Source organism: Megalops cyprinoides, chromosome 14 (assembly GCF_013368585.1).
Source record: "Megalops cyprinoides isolate fMegCyp1 chromosome 14, fMegCyp1.pri, whole genome shotgun sequence".
NCBI classification, from domain to species: Eukaryota; Metazoa; Chordata; class Actinopteri; order Elopiformes; family Megalopidae; genus Megalops; species Megalops cyprinoides.
The window spans coordinates 26,224,766-26,241,728 of record NC_050596.1 but is presented as its reverse complement, the minus strand read 5'-3'; positions in this window follow the sequence as shown (position 1 = coordinate 26,241,728).

The following is a 16,963-nucleotide window of genomic DNA, read 5'->3' as shown; positions in this document are numbered from 1 at the left end:
TGCCAACCTCTGATGCATCTGGTGCCACTTCACGAGGGCCAACACCGCCATCACAGTTGGAGTGGGCCGTTCTTTGTTAAATGGCACATAATCACATATGCTGAGGTCACTATCGCATCTCTCACGCAAATATGAAGATATACCATTCACGCGTATTCGCATGAAATCGCACCCTCTTTCACATCGGAATGGGTGGATTATCTATGATTGTCCATGACTACGCATCCAAATATTTTTTCTCCTCTTGTTTTTAATAAATTACAAAATACATTTCATTGCACGCATGAATACGATCAATACGGGTTTTGTAAAAGGACAGGATAATCTGGATAAAATACTCTAAAACTGCGTCTTAAAACGGTCTTATTTTGTTTTCAGATCTTTCCACAACACAATAGTTGACGTTTACTCGAATGAAGTGATGCGTACGAAGATTTCCCTTCCCCCCCTTTCCTTATGCAAGTCAGAAACAATACCCGCATTGATGTGCAGAAGTACAAACAGTTTTATGCAACTTTCTGAAAGTGCAAAAATGCCATCTTCATCGTGTCACGAGAAAATGGAAAGCTTTGCCGTTCTCATTCACCTTGAAATTAACTGGGTCTGCCACAACACTAGTGGATAAGGGGTATGAATCGCTTACCATTCAACCAGCTGGCAGGGCAGGAACAGTATTTTACCATTGTACAGTATTATCTAAGACAGCGACATTCTCGTTTTACTTGCACATGTTGACCATGGAGAAAATGGGAGGGGAAGACAGGTAGAAGGGTTTGCCCTTTCAGGAAGGGAAACCACTGTGTTTGGTAGTTCAGCGCAGCTGCTCAGGTGTTTCTTCTTCAAAATTAACGCTTGGATAATGATATTTGCGGCACCGGTTGGACGCCATTTAATTACTGACTTAAAATGTTTTCAGTAATCTCTTTTGGTAATGTTTTAGGGAATTTTTTTCATTAATTTCTAGTATACTACCCCGAGCTGGTTGTCTCCCCGCATTAAACCGTAATTCAGAATCATCCCATACGACACAGCGAGTGAAGCGGATCGACAGGCTATTGTCGCCTTTACTTTTGTGTTGCTGCCATCTAGTGTAAAACTCGCGACAGGACAAGGAGACGACAGACAAACAATTAAACATTCAAATTTAATCTCCCGCGACTGGGAAAAATACTGCATTGCCATATACGAGAAACACTGATGTGCATCTTAAGAGTGAAGGAAGAGAAAAAAGAACAGAGAAACAATTGGACAGAAGTGCACTAAATTGTTCAGACAAATGCAGTATTTTAAAAAGTTACATAACTGCGTCTCAGAACCAGTCTGGTTCTAAGAGCCAAGGGGATTTATCGTTTCAGATGAAATTCTGGCATATGAGTAAAATAAATGCTAGTTTACCTGTTTCCAGGCCTCAGCTATTATTCAGATTGCATGAATTAAATTCAGTGCGCAGGAGGGGCAGAGTTGAAGAAAATTCATGACCTTACATCAACCTACCACTAGATGGCAGGATAAGGTCAAGAATTATGACTTTTTTTTTTGTTTAGTCTGAAACTGTCTGTCAAGCCGGTCCGCTCCTAGTACTTGCTGGCAAAATTGGCCAGTTTTGTATCCTACTGTGTATGAAGCGTTTGTTCAGAGAATTAACATACATTTTAAGGAAATAGTTATAGTCTGGATTAAGGGATATAAACAAACCTGAGAATCTATTTGTGAGAAGAGTTATACATGGCAGCAAAAACTATTCTCTCCCTCTATCATCCAACAAAACTATCTGACGAAACAGCTGTGGTATGTGTTTAATATTTATAGAGTCTTTAAATTGTACATTTCTGAATATCACACTGTGACTAAATGATTTTGTAAATTAACTGTTGATACTTTTGTTTGGGCATTGCATTAGGATGCGTTTGAGTCCTGCCGTCCCTCAGCAGTAGTAACAGTCAATCTAATCTGCTTTGAAGACGTTTGGGTTTGTGCTCTTGCACAAGCTCGCCTGCGTGTAAGACTTCTCTCTGCTTGGCAATTGTTTCCCGCAGATAAAAGTGTATCTGTTATTAAACACAGAGTATCGCTGTGGGTGACAAAGGCCCCTGTTACTTGTGGTAATGCAGATAAGGAAATTGCATGCTCACACACACACACACACACACACACACACACACAAAAGCACAATCACACACATGCATGCACACACCACTTGCTTCACGCTGAAGGGAGAGAATGACGCAAAAAAGACTTCCACATTTGCTTCATTGCCCATCATCACGTGTGTGTACAGTACATTTTGCAAATGACCATGTGCAGTGCACTGTATGTGTTGCCCTGTGTACAAGGATATGTGTGTGTGGTGCATGCACAAGAGAGTGTGTGTGCGTGTGTGGGAGTGTGTGGGGGGGTGCTTTATACCTCTGATTGTCTTCCCTCCACAGAGGCAGTACAGTATAGCACAGTGTAGGTGGTGTGTTCCTGGTGTGGAGGTGAGGCGAATGTAGATTCCACTACAACTGTCTCTTTCCACTTTCACCTCCACTGAGGGCGGGCTGACAGCTTTTAACCCTTTTCTAACCCTCACCCTCACCCATCTCCCCTCATTTTCACACAACCCACTTCTTCTGAGTAGCACCACAGCCTCTTGGAAAGAACACGCCAGGCCGAAACCTCGTGGTAAAATCACCACAGCAGGAATACACCTACCTCTTAGTAATGCTTGCCTTCACAAGTAACCAAAAGGGAGGGAAAAGGGTTGAGTGTTTGTGGTAGGCTACTGATCTCATCTGCAGAGTCAGTGTTTTAAATAGCACAAAAACCCAAGCTCAGAGTGGGGGGGGGGGGGGGGGGGGGGGTCGGAGATTTTTCACAATTGAATGAAATCCCACGGCTGGATTGGTGCAATGACACGGCGGGGTTACATTATAGCTAAAAGGCCAACAAGAAGAACTGTGATTACTGAATATTACCATTATGACAGAAGTGCTCTGTGGCATCAGAAGTATGCATCTGAACTTACCAGTCTTCACAGATCAATGTGGATAGGCTAGAGGTTAATATTATGTCCTTGGCATGTTAAACTGATCGTCTTATGGTACTGATCCAGTGTTCTGTCTGAATTCTCATGCTGTTGAACAGAATCTATATCACATGACACCACGAGTGCTTTGTACCTGTCTTGTTTGTTCACTCTGTTCTCTGCCACCACAAAGGGCATTATAGAAATTGTACCAGGCGCAGTGGTTTAACTGACAAGACGTGCGAGATATACATAAACAAAGCAAACAAAAACCGTCCCATACGATCTGACGCAGACTGAAAACATGACCCATTCTGGTCCCTGATGCCGTGCCAAGCTTTGATGAAGAATACGTATTTGACAAGAACTTGTTTATTTTGGGTTGAATATGTAAAAAAACCTGAAATCTCAACAGAGCTGACGCATGCGCAGTGATCAGCTTTCAATAACAGATGTAGGGCAAGGCTACGTTTTCATAATTTCAACTTTGAAGGAACCAAAATGTTGCGGTGTGACGTTGGGTTTCGGTGTGTTACCAAATACGGGCACTACACCCAATTCAAATTGTTTCCTTTTTCCACATCACTAAATTTAAAGCATTTTTATTTTAACTACAATACATAATCTAAAGACAACTCATATTACCTACAAACAATGAGATACATTGCTTCATTGTGCCTATAGTAAGTATCATCAATTGCAAACATGATTGGTGTTGACCTCTTTGAATAAATTAAGTCTGGTAAGAGTTTGACTGGTAAGAGGGGCTGGTGAGAGATCGGACTCATGATAGAGTGAACCTTACAGTAGTTAGAGCACTCATGTAGCCATTAGCTGTCAGTTTTTCTTGTGTGGTTTTCAACTAATTCCCTTTGATGTACTGTAGCTCCTAGGTCCCCCAAGTTCTGAGAGGCTGTCAAACATTTAGCAGCACGTTATTTTTTCAGAGGCCCTGCCTCTCTTACTGTTGAAGATCCTGGATACTTAAGCAACTTTGCAAAGTTGATATACTTTGCAAAGTTTATAGAGTTTACAGACAGCAAACATGAACACATTCCGATCATTTTGTATTTATAATATATCCACTCATTTTTGTGCTGTAATCACAATCAGTGCAATGTAGTCCTATGACGCTAAGAGGATGACACTGAAAACTAATCCAAGACTGTACACAATCACTGGGACACACAAATACTCAAATGCACGTTATGGTTTATAAGTTCACTTGCTTATCACAAATCTCCAAACTGCATTTATAATTTATCTTCATTTGAAAAATAACATCATGGTTTATTTTAGCATTTATATTAATTCATACTACAGAGACACACCATTCCTCTTATTCCTTTATCTATAATATTTTTACAAACATTTTGCAACTGCTTTTGGCTAAAATAGCAAATATTGTCCCAACCCATAAGGCATCAATGAATTTGAATTTTACCTTGGATTTGATATGGCTCATAAGATGGTGAAAAGAGTCTGCTGTCAGCCAACCTCCAGAACAGATTCAGAGAGGTGATCTAGGGGTTTGAAATCCAGATTTGTGAAGTGAAAGGAATAATCACTCACTTGCTAAAAGAAGCTTTATGCATCACCTTTCATTTCTGCTGGAGTCCACCCCCTGTTGTGAAAGATCAATGTGAAGGGAAAAGAAAGCAGGTCAATTTCCTGAGCAGCTAGTGTTACAGAGCAGGCAAAATCCAAAGTCTCATACAAAAGAATATTTTCAGAAGTTGTAAGTATCCATGTATATACATCTAAAAAATGTAATCTAATGGTTTAACACGCTTGTTTTCTCTACCAGCTAGCTTGTACCTTGTCTGACCAACCATTGAAACCAGGTCATGCAGCGCTTCTAACATTGTTGACTCCTTATGTTTTTTTGCTTGTGTTGTACTCTGCCTCACTCGTAAGTCGCTTTGGATAAAAGTGTGTGCCAAATAAATAAATGTGAATGTAAATCTTTAACCAACCATACATTTTCATGCCTTCTTTTCCCTGAAGATACTTCACAAATGCCATGCTCAATTCCAGGCTGCCTGGCAGATCCTCGTATTGTATCCAGGTGTGTCTCCAGGCAACATGCTTCAGAGTGCAGGTGCACAATGTGGCCAGTGTACGGCGCCAGAATGCAGACACACAATGACCCTTCACCATTCAATTCTGAACATCTTTTTAAAAGGTTGCTGTTCATTTTAAGTTATTTTTGGATCTGAATTCAGGCGCATTTGCTTTGAGCTTGACATTTTGAACTACCGAACCAGTGAAATGAAAAAGCATCTATTTCAGTATACAATGCATGCCACTACAACATGCTTTTTGTTTTCTTCTGAAGGCAGTTGCTGAAAATGATTTCAGACCCTGGACGCTCTTAAAATCAACCAACAGAAAAAAAAAAAAAAACACTATGTGCTGGTGAGGTGAAGGAAAATGAAACTGCTGACATTTCAAAGGGGACAGAAGTGAGGCGGAGAACTGTAGAAGGCACGTTTCTTTCACAAGTGCTTCAGCTGCTACGCTGCTTGCTGCTCGTTCTCTCACTCTTTCTCTCTCCCTCTCTCTCTTTTTCGCTCTCTTCAGTTCAGTCGAATTGAAAATGCTTTATTTGCCTGAAATACGATACAGCAAATATTACAGAAGCATTGACAATTTGCAATGAAAAAAAAAAAATCATAAAATAAAATGAACTTTGGCTGGAGCATGAACCAAAATAAAGTTTATTTCAAGGGGTAGAATATAAAAACCTGCTTATCCCTGTCATTTTTTATTGAAGGGATTCCTTCAGCTTGTGCAGCAGTGATCCTGATGTCTCAGGCTGTGACATACAACAGAGTTGTATATTACACTGCCAGCACAATGCAGATCCTCTTCTCCTCAAGAAAGCATTGTGTTTTTTTGATATTTGTATTACTAAACTCTTGAAGACCTCAAGGGGTACGAGGTGCAGTTAAGGGGAGGGTTACCCCACCCCCACCGCGGCCACATCCGGTCCCTGGCCCGGGCCAGGCCAGGCGGGGTTGGGTGTTGGGCTCTCTGTGGCCAGGATGTTGGTGAAGTGTTGTGACCTTTACTGCTGGGCTGAGCATTGTCCCTCCGGGGTGTGCTCAATGGAACGCTATTGCAAACACACAGAACCAAACACCTCATAGCACATTATTCGTGGAAAGTGCACTTGGCATGAATTTCAGCAAGTCACATTAAAGGGCTACAAAACAGAAGAAAAATTAAAAATGAAATAAGCCACAGTGTTCACAAGCTGGAATGTGAGTCTTTATCAGAGAAAGTGTTGCAAGTGGTTTTAGTTTGTTTGTTTATTGTTTTTTTTCAGTCTCTTTTAGCACAAAACTTATTGTGGAATTACTTTATGTTGTAATGAAGTGTTCTTGAAGTACATCATTGGGGGAGTGCTGTCAGACACTGTCAAACAGCTGAGATGGTGTTCCTTTTCAGTTTGTTTCGGCTTTTCGATTCAGCCTTTGGCAGCTGCGCGCCCATTTCGGCTCGACCACAGCCCAGGTTGTCTCCTGCTTCTCCAAACCCCTTCTCTCCCCCAGTTTCCCCCGACCTCAGGACCAGCTCTCGCTTCCCAGTGTGGCGAGCTTCTCCCTCAACTGACAGGTGTGTTTCCCGCCAGATAGCCCCCCTGTCTGCTCTCTCTTCCTCTCTCTCTCAGGCACACTCTCTCAACAGGTGCTCTTCGATCCGAGCAATCCAGATTCACCCTTCTCTCTTTCTCCATCTCTCCACCAACTCTCCCATACTACAGCCCCCCCCCCCCCCCCCCTTCATTCTCTTTTTCCTCCTTTCTTTTTTCCTCCCTGTCTATCCTTTTTCAAATTACATGTTTGGTGAGCCCACTACCTCACAATACAGATCTTAAACAGCAGTGAATTTCTGATTTCATAGCCATGATGAAAATAGTGGCCATTTCTTCAGTAAAACAGGGGTTTGGTGTATTTAAACTGAATGGCTGCCACCAGTGGGCAGTAAATGGGGTCATTTTGTTGCAGATGAGGAAGACAAATTTATACCTGCATGCTGAGTAAATTGGCAGAAATAGGTTAAAAGATTTTTGATGACCTTTTGTTTGCTTTTTTAAATTATTTTATATGCATTTACAATTGTTTTAGAAACTGTTTATTCAATTAAGGTTAAAGAGAGGGCTTTTTTGTACTTTCACCCAACTTGGAATCACCAATTCTGCATTAAGCTTGTCTTACCACAAAGGCCGCTGTGCGGTGTGTACTGAGTGCAATCCTCCAATGTGCTTGTGTGCTGCCTGGTGTGACCTACATGCACCCACCCCTATCCATGGTGAAGTGCTGCTATGGGCTCCCAGTCACTGTTAACAGATAACACGGCCAGTGTCAAGCCTGGGCCCTGGCTTGGGGCTCAGCCCCCAGTACTGTTGCAAACACACAGGCTGTTCTTGTTCCTTGCCCTTGGTTCACCCATACCTGGAGACACTGATACCTCATTTATACAACTACACTTTTGTCTGTGCTTGAAATTTTATTCTTTCAGGAATATCAAAATTTGTAAGTCTGTGTTAAGTTGTGTGTCAAGTGTTTAGCTGACACACAGAGTCCAACAATTGTATGAGAGTCATTCAAAAAAAGCAGCTTCACTGTTGGTCCAGCACAGACGGGTACCCGCCTCTGCAAAAGCAGGAGGTTGGTGGAGTGCTAGAGCTGACACAGGGTGTAGGAGTGACCTGAGCTCGGAAATGTCAGGCTTCACCCTTTCTTTCCTCAACAGGGCTGTGCACTGAATCCCTGGTTGACAGAAGGGCAAATGGAATTTCCCGCCACCCACCGTTCTCGCTGATCGTCTGATGAAGGTAAATTCTGCCTCGGAGATCTGCTCAGAATAATCAGCGAGAGATAACTGGAAGCGAGTGAGCTCGTGGCAGAAGCGCTGCTTACGGAAAAGGACCTGATAGTGACCCTTCCACTCCTCGACTTGTGTGATCAGAAACCATCCATACCCAGCGATCTTTGCAACAGTGCGTGCTCTCTCTGTGGGCTTCTTACATTACATGCATTTAGCAGACGCTGTTATGCAAAGTGACTTCCAGCACAAGAGAACACTTTTTCTGCAGGCACCTGTCACCTCCAACTGCATAAGATGCTCCTCCTTCAGTCCTCAGACCTGTAAAGGTTTGAGTCAATCAGGGTCACACGACAAATAAACTCATTTACTAAACTCATTTATTGTTGCGCAATTAACACAGAAATAACACCTTTGATACCTCCTCTGGGTCGTCGCCGTAATCACACAAATCATCACCAGCTCGTGACACTTTTGGGAGCATGACTGAACTTAGCTGGGGGGGGGGGGGGGGGTTATCATTTATCACTGTCGATCTGACATCCTCTGCACATTTACAGGAAAAAATTTCAAATGTGCAGTTAGTGCAGAATGTATTCACGCAATAAGTTAGAGCAAGAAAGCCTCACCCAGGTTTTGAATTTGTGTCCATACATATGTGGCAGTGCAGTGTAGTGGTTAGAGAATTATTAGTCTTGCAACAAGGAGCTTGCAGGCTTGCCCACACACAGTATAAAGGGCAGTTAATATCTGACCATATAAAGCGATAGACATGTGAAATGTGAGCTATGAAAGGGTAAATAAAGAGCTCGCTGGCCGCACCCAACACAGTTCCTCATTGCTAGTCATGAATCTTTGTACGATCTGTCCCACATGTCCTCAGACACACAGGGCTTGCTTTTTATTTTGAATCAATGCTGCACGAAGTCAGTGATCTTTACAGAACCTGGTTCAGCTAAATAATATTGGGCTCTCTGAATTGGATGAGCTGTCCAGATGATTTAAAGATCAGATAATCTCTGTAGTATCTGCACAGCATTGATCCAAAAAAAAAAAAAAAAAATGAACAAACACTAATTATCCTGATTCCATGGTAGGGAGAGCCAAACTGCCCACACCAGTAGAGCTGGATTCCCTGTTTCCTGGTGCAACGCCCCAACCGCTCCCTGATCCACACTGTTGGTTACTCTCTGGCCCCCTTTGTTATTTGAATCCACATTGCTTCCTGGTGCAATGTCTATAGTCACACCCTAAATCAGTGCAGCAAACTCATCCTTGGCCTCAAACACAAATCTGTATGCACCATGAAATCCCTACCTGTGTCCATATACAGTAAGTACATCCTGTGCACACATTAACATACATGTTTTGAGCATTTTCTCATTCGATACAGCCGATTTGTCTAAAAAGCAATTTACAGCAGAAGAATGCTATGGTTCTATGGGTTAGCCGTGCCCACCCTAGCAATCTCGTTTGTTCCTCGAAAAAGTTATCATACACCCATCAAGGAGGAGCAGAACACCTGCCACAGGTGAAAAGGCCATTGAAATAAACCCTGGAGCGACAGTGTTAATGTGAACAAAGAAACAAGAGCAGAGTCCTGAGGCAGCAAAAGCTGCTCCATCCTCCACAGTCAGACAGGAAAAACAGAAACGAGACTCACAGGTGCTTGCACAACAATCCACGGGGATTCAATTTATGAGAGAAACTCCCTAACACTAAATCATAAGAGCTTAGGAGTCACTTCCCCAAATTCAAGTCTCATCTTAAACGCCACCTGTTTCAAGGGCCATTAAATTTGACCCCATACAGTGACTGGAGGTCCAGTTTAGCTTTGTTTCGTTGAGAAGCTGGTCTTTTAACGTGAAGTGTCATATTTTCCCCTCGGCTGACACTTCACGGGCTAAAGTTGTCTTTGTGGGTTGTGACGATGTGAGAAGAAGGCTGGGGAAACGTGTGCTCTGCAGAGCTGAGCAGAGAGGCCACTTTCTCTCTCTCACCACAGACACGCGTCTCTGGAGACACATTAGCAGCTCCGGATGACCCTCCCTGAACATAGGCTCACCATACCCCAACAGCTAAGCCTCACAAACAAACTGAGGGAGTGCTTCGCTTTGAAGAACAGTTTCCATTTTAGGACAGTCGTCCAAATGCTGTCTTTCAGTAAGTGTCACCCATAAGCAGACTGGAGTAAAGGTAACCTTTATAATGAAAGGTTGTGACAGTTACAGTTTATATTCTGAAGCATCAGTCTGTTTCATCTCATTTGTGATATTGCCTTTGTTGCTACAGAAATATCAGTGTGGAGCCATTGATAAAAAAAAAAAAAACTACCGGGCAATTTATCAAATGTATTACAAAACCCAGATGATCTTTGACAGCATGTGGTTACAGTTGAATTCCAAAGACAATAGTGCTATTGAAGAATAAAAAGAAAATTCCACTATGATTTTTTTTCTATGTTAAGTATCTCACCCCCAAATATGACTCATATAAAGGTGTTATATGACAATGGACCAGGGTGTACAGACTACTGCAACCTGCATGGCCTCATTGCAACAGAATGAGTCAAGCAGAAATTAACGCAGGCATGAATAATCCACAAACACATTACATGCCATAGTGTATTTGCTTATCAACAATATATTTATGTCTGCTATTTGTATAGCAGGAGTGACACATTTGTTGCGGTGCCCAACTAAAGAGATTTAAACTCACAACCTTCTGCCTTTAAAGTAGCCAAGACCATCTCTCTTAAGATTATCAAGAGTATAAAGAAGACTGTGCATTCGAGACTAAACCAAAGGGAAAGTGTTCTCCCGGACCTGAGAAAGTTAATGGTTCTTACCAGGGGTGTCGTTAGGTCCGATCATTCGGGGCTATAGCCCCAAATATTTTAAGCCTGGCCCCAGATCTTTTCAATAGCTAGAAACGTCCCTGGTTCTTACAATCAAAAACATTTTTAGCAGGTCCATTCAGAAGCTTTCCCTGGGTTTTCATTTCTCCTAGAGCCACCCTTGGCGCCCCCACATGTCGGACTGGCTGGTTAACTGTGCTGCCTGTGACATTGCGCCACTTTTTGCTGTGGGTGAGATAAGGCAGCGGACAGTTGGGACTGCAGCACCATGTTATCTGTGCCAACACTGATAGGGATCTGGGTTTAGAGAAGTGGCACCATCTGGGACGCTGCGGGCGAGACAAACCCCCCCCCAACCCCCCCAACCCCACCCACTGACACTGGGATCATGGTTTTGCCTTCCCCGGCGCTGGCCCTAAATGCACTGAGCCATGGGCCACACTCTGATGGCAGGAGTCCAGACCCGCCAAACATTCCCATGTCCCGATTGCCCATGGCTTTGGTTCAAAGCCTGACTGGAGTTACATTCAAAGTGGGAAGCAGATATTCTTGTGTTTTCAATAAGGATCTTACATGAAGAAGCAGCCTCTCTCCAGCCTTCAGTAGTTTTTATTATGGTTTTACTCACCAGCCCAGCACATGAATATTGTCTACATGCCAATATAAATTAGTGAGACAGTTCTCTGTCCTGCCAAACGAAATATAACCAATATGACCATATTACCAAATATGACCTCTCTGCATATAAAACAGAGGTCTCGTTAACAAATGGGTACTTGAAGTACTGAGCTTAGTTTAATGAGTGGGTTTCTTTTTTAATTTATTGCTCTATAATTATGATATAAACAAAACATGAAGAAAGAAAATAGGAAAATTCATTATTTCATACATTACTGTTTTAATACGGTGATCTTATTTATGGAAAACATGGCTTATATCTACAAGTGAGACTACTCAGTTATTGGCAATTTGCCTCAGTAATTTGATCTCAGTTCACACAACTACATACTCTGTTGCATTCATCATTGATAAAAACAGGGCATTTTTACTTTAAACCAACTGAAAACCACAGATTTTATTCATTTATTGAGTAAAAACAAAGAATTACCTTTGTGCACTCTTCCAGTTTCCTGTCTGAATTCTTGCCTGCAAATAGCCAAAATTTTCACATCTCATTCATCTCATTCATCTAGTACTAGCCTTAACCATGAGGCTGGCTAGCATGTATTTTTCATTAGCGACTTTCTAGCAATCATTTCTTTTGAATTCATTTTGCAAAGATGCACATTTATTACAAGTCTACCATGAGGAATTATGATTTAGTCATGAGCATCATTACAAAATGCGACTGATATTGTTTTTTTTCTCTTGCAAAATATTCCCTTATATCATGGTTACATGACCAAAGTGAATGAGCTCAGACACTGGGGAAGATACTCATGAGACGCTGTGGCCTTCTGGGGACTCAATCTGACAGCTATGGCTGACAGAAGCGCGGAAGGCGAGGGTAGAAAGGTCACACTGCAGATAGAAACAAAGTTCGGGCAAGATCAGCGTAGCAGCTGAGAAACAGAGGCAACAGCGTATACAAAAGCAAGCGCAAGCGCGCCTGAGAACAATCACTTCAACAAAGTCTTTAAGCCCCCGCCTCAACCAGAATCAGCACAGTAACGTTTGTGTCACCGAGCGTGATCGCGAAGGCCTGTGTGGCAACGCTATTGTCTCAAGACACTTTGATTACGGGTGTTTCATCACTTGGGGAAGGGTGCTTATCTCTTTTTGACTGTAGTGCTTGTCTAACGTGCTCTTCTGAGAGATACCATCTTTTCGCCTCCCATTCATTCAGGGCATAACAACGACAGAGGCAGGCACAGGTGTGGAGGTCGTCTCTGCTGCCATCACTGGGGCCACCCTTTGGTTGTACTCTAAAGGAAAAGAGCAGAGGTGAGGACACACGGCAGTCAAAGGTTATTCAACAAACAGGTAAACATCTGGAGACAAATATAAAGTCGTCACTGCAAAAAGCATTAAAAACATAGCTTATTTGACCCCCTAATACAGCATGAGTTTTACATTTACACAGATGACTGCTTTCTTCGTTCTTTCTTCAGAAATACAGATAACATGCTACAGTATATAAAAGCAGACCTCAGGTACAGATTTCAGTGATCTCACCTCTCAGCCATATGTAGCCTATGACAGTGTTATTGATTTGAATTGCATAGACTTTTGTGGTAATAAGTTTCCATAACTTTTCCTGGCTTGGACATAAGGCCAGTGATTCTGTCTAACCAATTACAACACTCCAGCCAAGCAATTCACCATGAAGTCAAATTTAGTTATCCAACTGAACTGTTACGACATTAATTTCTGTTCATTTCCGTGACTATCAGAGTAGTACTAACATATCGTTGCTAGCATATTACAAAAGGCAAACGGAACAAAGCTAAAAGCTAAAGCTTAAGTGGGAGTGGACGGAATGTAGGCCCACGATAAACCGATCAGTCAGAAGCAACAGGAAATGGACTTTGGAACAGGAACAGCAGCAATGTTCAGGCACCAGGAACTTTCCCAGACTGCTCTGAAACTACGGCAGAGTCATGAGCTGAAAGCCGCTCCTGCTCTCTGACACAGCGGTGTGCTCAGTGGAGGGGGGGGGGTGGGGGGTGAAGGGACTGTGGTTTACATACATGCGAGGTGTGATGGCTGCAGGGGAAAAGGGACAGTGCAGCACGATGGAAACAGAAGCTTTTTCACTTACACGGGTCAGGTTTACAAGGGTTTCAGGCAAAGGTGTCAGTGCAACAAGCCACCATGACACATGCAGTGTGACTCACACATACATGCACAACCTTTAATTCATGAGAGCCTGCACTCTGCAAAAAAATGTCTAATCAGAGCTTTCCGAAGCACGGCTCTCATTGTTTCTCTGAGCGTTTGAATCATCGTACACCTTGTACACTCTGCACTTCCATGTCCGTGCTGACACCACACCCCTCACCCCCCCCCCACCCCCGCCCCATCGGAAAAAAGACACACAAAGTCAGACAGTTATATCAGTATTTAATGCAGAAATGTCCCATGCTTCAGAAACGCAGCACTGCACTACACTGTCTTCATCAAAAACATTGCTGGGCAGTGCACACTTAAATAAACAAACATCTTTTAATCCTCTTGCAGATTGTACAAAAGAAAACAAAAGCAAAACTGGACCCCCCCTCCCCCACCCCCACCCCCAGAACAGCCCCATTTACAAGGAAGTCTAAATTTGGATTTTAAAATACAAATGTGAAAGGTGGCCATATGAAATAAGCAACAAAGCAAACATAAGTACCTGAGTTCCCTACATTTATTTGACTAAGCATAGCAAACAAAACACAGTAAACCCCATTTCAAAATTAGTACCAAAATATATGCAACTTGTGTGTGTATATATATATATATATATATATATATGTATGTATCAAAACTGCAACCTTTTCCACTTCCAGTTTGTTGGTTTGCAGAAAGAGGACTTCAAAAATTTATTCACTTTTCATGAAACTATTTACACATTATAACTCTGAAAAAATAGCACTCTATTGCACTTTTCCTATGTAAAATGCACTCTAAGTTATACCGCGTTTCCATGGTTTCAAGTATATCCAATTGTCATGATTTTCAAAACTGTCCCCATGTGTTCATAAGCTGCTGCCATATTAAGAGATTCTTCATATTCCTCTTCAATTTTGTCCATTCTTCAACCAGTCTGTATGGAGTGTGAAGTCAAAAACCTTAACTCAAGTCAGAAAAACTTAAAAAAAAAAAAAAAAAGCCTTCCCCACCTTTCCAGAGATATAATAAAATAAATATAAGCAGTACAAGTATTGAGTCGATAACAATGTGACATTTGTTTTGGCGCTCCAAGTGCATTTTAATACTTCTTTGCACTTAAGTTACCCCAGCCTAAAAACAAAAAAAATATTAATGTTGATATACAAAATTCCTTTCCATGTACAAGAGAGTAGTGAAAAAGCATTCCACTCCTTATGAGCTACTGTAGGGCTACATGTCAAATTGTTCTGCCTTCTCACAATAAATTCACGGTTCTTGCAGAGGGATCTTCAAAGCGAGGGCAGTTTCTATAACAATGATTTCCTTACCAGTGGACTTCAGGGCATCATGTCATGCAATAAAATATAGACTGCAACAAGAAGTAACAAACACTACTGAGGACTTTAAAGCTTAAGACATCCATAATGACCACACTAATGAGTGAAGCCAATTCTTCCATTGCTGATGCGATGCTGCTAAACCATAGTGAGGATACTTTAAAGAAAGAAGAAAGGAAAAGAAAGAAAGAAAATTGATGAAAACGTCAGTAATGGTGTAACATAATGGACTCCTTGAGACATTCTCAACTGACCTTCAAAAAAACATATCTGCCCAATTCTAAGTTACTTTTTGAAGAAAGATAAATCCTAGACTTATACTAAATATAGAGTAAACATCTCTCCTGTTTATAGCAGAAAATAGGATGCTCATATCTGCATATGGACAAAAAAAGTGATGAGAAAAAACTACTCTAATTTAGGAGAGAATATTAATCACCACCCAAAAGGTAGAAATAACAGGTTGCCATGGAAACACACACACAAACATAACAGGAAAGTCACAGGTCTTCTGGAAAACAGTTTGTGGCTTCAACCATGTTCAACATAATGCACAGCAAGCAATAAGAGAGAGCAGTAGGAAGTAATACAGGCTGAAAAAAATCATAAAACATTACATATTCAAAATCTGCATAATACACATGTAAAAATAAAACATTTATGTGACTGCTTAATACCATTTAGAAAAGAAAATAACACAAATAAATACAAACAAAATTATCCACTCCTTTGCTTTGGAGAAGTAAACACTCATGCAAAGTATATGCATGATATTGTATAAGATGATGATGTAAACCACTTTTAAAGCCTTTGTTCTAGCAACTGGTTCTCACAATTTGTAACAGTTACAAATACTGTGGAACTCGGTAAAGTAGCAAATCCAGCACCCAGCCTTAGAATTGGTATCGTGTAGGAATCTGAGGTGTGTTTGGAAAGCAAGGTAATTCACACACTGATTTGTAGCGTAGATTACGGCAGAATATAAACAGCTACCAACACATGACGCAAAGAGCTAAGTGTGAGTTTGGGCTCAGACAAACACAACTGTGGTCCACTACCCCTCCTGGATGTGCGATATAACCGTAAACCACTTGTACAGCATTAAAAAAAGACATATTCAGTGCTTAGCATAAAGTGCATACTGTACATTGCTTTCTATCTACTCATTTCAAGTGAGCATTTATACAGTCAATCTGAGCAGGAGCTTTGCCTACGCAGCGGCAACAGGACAGGTGTGGGAGAGATGTGGATGTTGTCAATGTAGTAAATCTGGATACTGAAAATGCTACGGTTACAAGCACAAGAACAGACCCTCCTGGCCTTTTGTGCTCCCAGCACAGCTGCAGACATTTGGGAGGTATTTTTCAGAGTGCTTTCTTCTGCGACTTGCCTCGGCAACAGAGAACATTGCTGCCTTAAAAATGTCAAAATGTTATGCATTCACAGTTGGGTTTGCTAGATTAACTGTGTGATGACAAGCAGTGAACTTTAAAAACTAAAAAAAAAACCAAAAAAACAGGAGTGACAGACACAAAACTTTTACATATCTTCTGTGTGGAACAAACAACATTTCAGCGAATAAAATTATATAAAAGAAACAGAAAAGGAAAGAAAAATCACAGCTGATGACCAAGACAAATTCTCACCTATGATTCCTAGATGAATGCCTGTATGACACAGAGTGTGACACCACTATATTTCAGCCATCACTCCCACCATTATGAAGCTGATTAAAAGCTACTGAAATATTTGTGCCCTCAGGTGTGGCTGATGAATATTTCCTATTGAAGCATACCCCAACATCACAAAAAAAGACACATTCACAAAGGAAGGTGTCTAGGATCAATCATTACCCTACTAGCTGCACTGGTCTAGTGCAATCTCTTCAGTTGGGGGGGGGGGGGCAACTGAAGCAACGAGCAAGCCCAGCTAAGGTGCCAGTCATGGAATGATTTTAACTCTCATACATGTCATCTTCCAAAGTCTGCCCAGGTGAAACTCAAGCTTTCATGTGGTGATGAAACCAGGTCGCCTCACGTTCCCACACAACCAGCCTAGCGCTGATGTCAAAAAGAAAGTGTTGCTCTATTGAGTGACATCTGACTTACCGTACTG